At 37.2% G+C, this 7,574-nt stretch overlaps 1 non-coding gene across 1 annotated transcript; it reads right to left on the bottom strand.

The window, feature by feature from the left end:
- Positions 1 to 1,914: 1,914 nt before the first annotated feature.
- On the bottom strand, positions 1,915 to 2,018 carry LOC138389039 (small nucleolar RNA U13). Its single transcript, XR_011234479.1, has one exon. It is a non-coding gene; the product is annotated as a small nucleolar RNA U13 (small nucleolar RNA).
- Positions 2,019 to 7,574: the final 5,556 nt, after the last annotated feature.

Raw genomic sequence — 7,574 nt, 5'->3', positions numbered from 1 at the left:
AAGGCCCCCACCAAAGATACCCATGCCATAAACCCTGGAACCAATAAATACGTTACCTTATGTGACAAAAGGTATTTTGCAGGTGTAATTAAGGCTATAGGTGTTAAAATAGGAAGATTAGCGTGGGTTATCCATGTGGGCATACTCTAATCACATAAGCCCTTAAAGCAGAGAACTTTCCCCTGCTGGAGGCAGAAGAGACGTAGCAAAAGGACAAATGATGGAAATTCAAGGGTGAGAATGACTCAAAGCACTTTGGCTGATTTGGAGATGGAGGGATTCAGAGGGCCTTAAGAAGCTGAGAGAGGCTCACAGCCTGCAAGGAAGCAGGGACCTCATCTCTGCAGCCCAAATACCTGGATTCTATCAACAACCTGGATGAACTTGGAAGCAGATTCTTCCTCAGAGCCTCCAGATAAAATTCCAGCTTGCAAACAACTTGATTTCAGCCTGTAAGACTCGGTCCAGAGAAAACAGCTGAACTCACCAGACTCCTGACCTACAAAAACTGTGAGATGCAATTGCAAAGATGTGGAAACAACCCAAGTGCCCATCAATACATGAGTGGATTAATAAAATGTGGTATATGTATACCATGGAGTTCTACTCAGCCACAAAAAACAGTGATGATCTAGCACCTCTTGTATCATCCTGGACAGAGCTGGAACCCATTCTACTAAGTGAAGCATCACAAGAATAGAAAAACAAGCACCATATGTACTCACCACCAAATTGGTATTAACTGACTTAACTGACCAACACTTAAGTGCATATATAGTAGTAACATTCATCGGGTGTCCGCCAGGTGGTGGATATATTCACACCTAACACGTGCAGTGCACACCGTCTGGGGGATGGACACGCTTGAAGTTCTGACTCAGGTGTGGCAAAAGCAATATATGTACCTAAACATTTGTACCCCTGTAATATGCTGAAATAAAAAAATAAAAAATGTTTTAAAAACTGTGAGATGATAAATTTGTGTAGTTTAAGTGGCCAAGTTTGTAGTAATCATAAGATAGCAATAGGTCATGAATACATCATACTTCATGTAGAAAAGGCCCAATAGCTGAACAACATTTTAAAAAGGCTTATTCCTAACTCAGAAAGTAAGATAATGAGAAATAATTATAATCAAATGTTTCACCTGTCACATTGAGAAAATATATAAAAAGAAATCGTGGTAGCAAGATGCATTGCCTCATGATATTAACCATGGTATCTCAAAAGAACAAGTTAAACAAATAGTTTCTAAATGTTATAATCTGACAAAATCATGAATATAATCAGATCCTGGCTTAATTTAACCACATACAGCGAATGAGTTTATTGACACTGTAAAGTAGCTCAGATGAGAAACTTACTGTTATTATATTTTGTCATTATTTAATTTCTTTGTCATAACCTCTGCTTAAAGAATCGGCTTTTTAAAAAAACACTTGGTTTAGATAAGCAAAAATAATATCTAGAGTAGGTGAACCTTTGAAAAAATAAGAACATTCTTGAAACTCTGGTGGGCATATAAATTGGTCTGAAGTTTTGGAAGAGTAATTGGTGATATATTTAAGACATCAGGATAACATATTTGACCTTTGACCTAAAATTCCACATCTATTTTTAAAGCAAACAATTCTAATAGTATTTCTTATCTTTGACCCAGTAACTCTACATCAACATACTAGGGATATATTATTAGAGGTAGCTTATACAAAAATAGATATTAAAATATGAAGAAAAATTAAGCTATAAAGATGGTGATTACAGTACAGTGTGCGATAGGAAAATTGGTAACAACCCTAAACATTCAACAAAAGAGATTAAGTTAGGACACACCTACATAATGAAATACCGTATAGCCAATTAAAACTATGTGGTAGTATGTACTTATTAACATGTAAAAGGTTTTCTCCCTGACATCAGATGGGTAATGTGCCAACATCGTAACAAAGTTTGAGGAAGGCACTTCTCACACATGAGCGTGAAAAGCCAATCATCATGCTTATGAACCACAAAAGGATCAACATGTAAAAGAGCTTTAAGGAAAAAAGTAGAGAACAAAACTGGATTACAGTAAAGTGTCTGAAACAATATGCGTCAAAATGTCACAGATTTTAGGTCCTTTCTGCTGATCTGCATCATTTGATGTTTCCATTATGATAATAAGTTTAGTAATAACAAACTAACAAAAGAAATGTTATTTTTGATAAATGAAGTTTATATTTTTGTGCTTTTATATAAATTTCCAAAAAGTCTGTTGAATTAAAACAGAAATGATTGTATATATTTGAGTAAAAATGACAAAATAGGTCTTCCCTTGGAGCAAAAAATTAAGACAAAGAATGTCCTTTTCCTCAAATGTTTGCAGCCATTGTATAAGAAAACTTATTAGTTTTATCACTTACCAGAAATATACCTACTACCCCTCTACCACCATTACATCTTCAATTCTGTTTAAATTATGCCCCAAATCTCATAGTCAGACTCATTCATCTGAGCATAAATGTTATACAGTTTAAGAGCTTTCATGGAACTAAAATTTAAATTAAAAATGCACTCATGCACTTAATTTCCTCCTCATCCTTTAGCACCACAGAAACTGTATCTCTGAAAGTTTTGTGTCCAAACATAGGCTAGAGCACCAAACATGATTCTATTGACTCTGAAAACATATCAATGATTTCGGTAAAATTTAACTTCAAAGGAGAAAGGAAGTGAAAACTTAGTTTTTGAAGATAAGTACCTATCTGAAACAAATCTGAAATACATTTTATGAGATTCTTCTCAATTTCAACCTTTAGTTCTTGTATTGACTGGTATAGTGTAATCAGCTCCACAAGCAAGAAAACTTTTTTATAGTTTTTTTTTTTCATAGTTCTCTTATGTTTCAGGCCAGTAAGATTTGCTGATCAGAACTTTGTAACTTTCTATTACATTGATGCATTCCCTTTTGAATTTCCCAGAAACGGTGGAACCTCCTTGCAGCCACAAGATAACTACAAAGACTTATACCACCTGTTTGACTGATAAGCAACACTCCACCACAGATTGTGCCCAGGGACCCGCTGAGCAGCCTACTCCCTGCATCCTGCCCGTGCATAAGGCTGAAAGAATGACCAATATTAACCCCTAGTTCATTGTACTACTAAAATCCCCACCCTGGGAGAGACTTATCTGCCATTTTTTGATCACGTAATGTATGTACTAGAACCCCAAACATGTAATGATGCTCACTCCCTTCGTGCATTGTTCATTTCACCTCCAGAAAAACCCTTGACCCCACTCGTTGGGAAGGCAGATTTGAGGCAGTCCATTCCTCCCACCTCCCAGTTGGCACCTCACAATCCTTTCTTCCTTGACAGTCCTCATTGTCCCAGTAATTGGCTTTCTGTACAAGAAGCAACAGAAAGAACCACCCTTGCAGGTTCATTAACAATCGGATGACATTTTTAACGAAAAATCAAAGAAGTCCTAGTGATCCAAAGATTATATTTGAAATATGTTATGTATTTAATTGTTGCTAAATTCCTAATTACTACTAAAGCACAGGGAACAAAAATTGGGGTTCCACCCTCATGAACTCATCTAAATTGAATCATCTCCCAAGGCCCTACCTCCTAGTAGCACCCTCTTGGGGTTAGGGCTCAGCATATGAATGGGGGTAGGGGACACAAACATACAGTCCATAATACCTATCTTGTAAGCTTACTTGAGAATTAAATTGGTTAATGCACCCAACCCAGAACCTGATCTAATAAGTGCCCCACACTGGATAGCAATGGTTACTGGTAGGGGAAGCTAGTGTAAAAAAAATAGTGTGAGGTACGGTACAGAGATAGGAATGGATCATCTGTTTTCAAACAATGGCAAGCACTTAAGACCGGGCAGGATATAATATTGACATTGGGGAAAGGAGGGAAATATCACAGGACCTGAATGTGAGTTGTGAAGCACCCTGGATTTCCTTGGGCACATTTTTCTTCCTAAATGTCTAATGTTTCCTGTAGATATTGGTCTCTACTTTCTCTTGAAATGCCCACTATTTCTGGAATAGCAACAGGAGTACTCAAATAACTAGCCAGCAATCATAAAAGTGGAGATTACTTTAGCTGCTCATTCAGAGCATGTCCTAAACATAATTGAACAAAGGGGAGTTAATATTCTCAAGGCAGAAGAACAGTGAAAACTCTACCTCCAAGAATTCGATTACTGTCTCAAGAGGACTTGCACAATGAGGCTAGGTAGACAATTATATTACAAAGAGGCACTTAAGCTTCCTTTTCATTAACCTCAGACTGCAAGCTGTCTATCTTTTTGCTTTAAAATTGACCCTTAGTGATTTGTAATTGGTTTTGGAAATTTTAGTAGATAGATCTACTCCTCCAGCTCTTTTTGCTTTCTGATGTTATGATTAAATGTGATAGGGTGATGCAGAAAACAGAGCAGGTATTGCTGCTAAGTTTCAAGTAGCTGAGGTACAAGAAAATAGGGTAAATTTACAATTAGAAAATCGATGACATTTGTTGGTTCAATTGACTTGATAATGGTGTTCTAGATCCTTGCTATTCAAAGTGGGTTCACAAACTAGCCGCAGAAGCATCACATGGGAATTATTAGAAATGCAGAATCTCAGGCACCACTCCACACCTACCAAATCAGAATTTGTATTTTAACAAGGTCTCCTGATGATTCATATGCGCAATAATAATTGAGAGGTATAGTTAATTAATAATTGAGAAGCACTCACAATTTTGTTGTTGCAAAGCCTTCCCAAGGCCTCCCTGTTCCCCTCATCAGTTAGAAACTGTATTCAACTGCTAGTAATAATCCCAAAAGGCAATGGCTCAAACAAATTAGGGGTTTTATTTTTCTGACGGAATGAGAAGTCAGTAGTTTATGCAGAGTTGAGAGAGAAGCACCATTATACCATCCAAAACTCGAGTTCATTCCATCTTAGCATGTGGTTGTCACCTCATGGTCACAGGAAAAAAGCTCCACACCATGTCTGGGTTCCAGGCAAAAGAAAAGAAGTGGAAAATCAAAGCACCTGATTAAGCATGTCTTTTCAGGGACTTTCCTGGAAAACCCACCAGCGATTTTGACTTTCATCTCATTGGCCCACAACCAGATTTAGGAGTTCAATGCCATCCCAAACAAATTTGTAATAGAGAAAAGATAGGAATGAGGATGCAGTGGGCAACAAGCAGTATTTTCCACACCTGGACCCTCTCCTCAAGTTTACGTTTTTGACAAATCTAATATAACTCTTGACCCCACAATATGTTCCCTGTTGCTTTGTACAGGACCCTTTAAAAATAGGGATGGGATTCTGCTATAGTCATGGTATTCACTGAGTGCTTGCTGTGTGTCAAGTCCCAGACTAAATGCTTTATATATGTTATCTTATATAACAAGCATTACGTAAGGCTTATATGTTATGTTTTATATCTTGTTATATCCTATGTTTTAAAAGCTTATATATAATTCTTGCAGGGTCAATCTAGTAAAGGTAGGGACTACATTTCCCAGAATCACCTTCCTGCCTTGTTCCAGGTTAGAGAGAGCCAAAGGGGAACTTGGGAGAGATTTGGGAGCAGAAGTGAAAATAACAAATCTTGTTCTTTGAAGGTCCTTTTGACAAACAGATGCAATGTCGCCTGGCAGATTTCAGCTTGGCCTCACTCTCATACACTTTACAATTATATCTTCTTCCCAACTGTTGGCCCTACTGGCCACTAGTAGCCCCAGGGCCATCACTGATGCTGGGCTGAGGACTCACACCCCGGGTAGCTGCACAAAGGAAAAGGTTTCCTGTAGACTTCCTCACAAGCTTCTCCTTCATCAGCATTCCCTTGCATATTCTTACTTGTCCATTGTCCCTAGAATTTCTGAAAGGCTAGCGAATGTAACACTCATTCTCCATCTCCCCAGCTTCTCCCACAATTGATAAAGTATAGTTCTTATAATCAATCCCTTAACTCATAGTGTTCATCATTACTGTCCTTCTCTGATTGAGCTCAGACTGATATAATCCCAACAGTGAGGTCTTTCCTAGCCCATTGTAAGACTGAATAAACTAAAGTGGAAGTTAGATGAACATACAAAAATGTTCATGTATTCAAGTGAAAAAAGAGCTTGAGTACTGAATTTTGAGTTTTTATTTAATTTTGGGGAAACAAATTATCCCTTGACATTTGTAAAAAGTAATTTTCATTGTGTTTTATTTTACATCATCTATTTTGATCTTTCTCTGGTCTCTCTTCACTAAACATATCCTCCCTCAAATGGGCAGAATAACTTTATAAACACACACCCATGTCCATAAGAGTAACAGTCTCATGACCCCACTTCCACCAAGCCAGACCCCACGTTAGCCAACCCACTATGGGCACACATGCACCCCAACCTGAGAAACACCCTGGTGAGCCCACCCCCAACAAAGCTATATCACTTTGTCCACAAACTCTCTCAGTCTAGACACCTGAGACACTTATAAACATCACTAGCATGGATTACAGTTGAAGAAACTACAAGAATACCACACTACTGCATCCACATAGAACCAAAGCTAACACACCCGACTGAACTGACACCTCAAGACCCATCTATACAAATAAGTCTTTCCCTATGAAACCTACTCCATAAAGTTAGAAGAGGCAACTGTTCCACCAGATGCATAGAAATCATTGTAGGAACACATCAAATATGAAAAAGCAATGAAACATGATACCTCCAAAGGAAAACAATAATTTTCTAGTAACAGACCCCAATTATAAGGAAAAATATGTAATTCCAGAAAAAGAATTTAAAATAATAATCTTAAGACAACTCAGTGAGATACAAGAGAATACAGATAGACAATTCAATGAAATCAGGACAATTCATGATTTGAATGAGAAATTCAGCAAAGAGATGGATACCATAAAAAAAGAACCAAACAGAAATCCTGAAGCTGAAGAGCTCAGTGAGTGCAATAAAAAATATAATCTAGAGCTTCTACAGACTTGAACAAGCAGAAGAGAGAATTTCTGAACTTGAAGACAGGTCTTTTGAAATGACACAGACAAAAATGAAAAAGAAATAAAGGATAAAAAGGAATGAAGAAAGCCACTACTAAGTGTACAAATGTTCACATTATGGGTGCTGCATAAGGTGAAGAGAAAAGAAAAGGTGTACAAAATATATTTAATGAATTAATAGTTGGAAGTGTCACAAGTCTTGGGAAAGAAAAAAAAAAAAGAAATGGACATTCAGATGCAGGAAGCTCAAAGAATCCTAAACAGACATAATCCAAATAGGTCCTCCCTGAAGCATATTATAAACAAAATGTCAAAAGTCAAACACAAATAATTCTAGAAACAGCAAGAAAAAAGTTTCAAGTCACATATAAGGTAATCCCCATCAGACTAACAACAGATTTCTTAGAACAAATATTACAGGCCAGAAGAGAATGGAATAATATATTCAAAGTACTGAAAGAAGAAAACTGGCAGCCATGAATATTCCAACAAAGCTATCCTCCAGAAACGAAGGCAAAATAAAACTCTTCTCACAGACAAACACAAAATAAAGGAAGT

This window comes from Eulemur rufifrons, chromosome 7, assembly GCF_041146395.1.
Source record: "Eulemur rufifrons isolate Redbay chromosome 7, OSU_ERuf_1, whole genome shotgun sequence".
Classification (NCBI taxonomy): Eukaryota; Metazoa; Chordata; class Mammalia; order Primates; family Lemuridae; genus Eulemur; species Eulemur rufifrons.
This window is presented reverse-complemented; position numbering and strand designations above follow the sequence as displayed.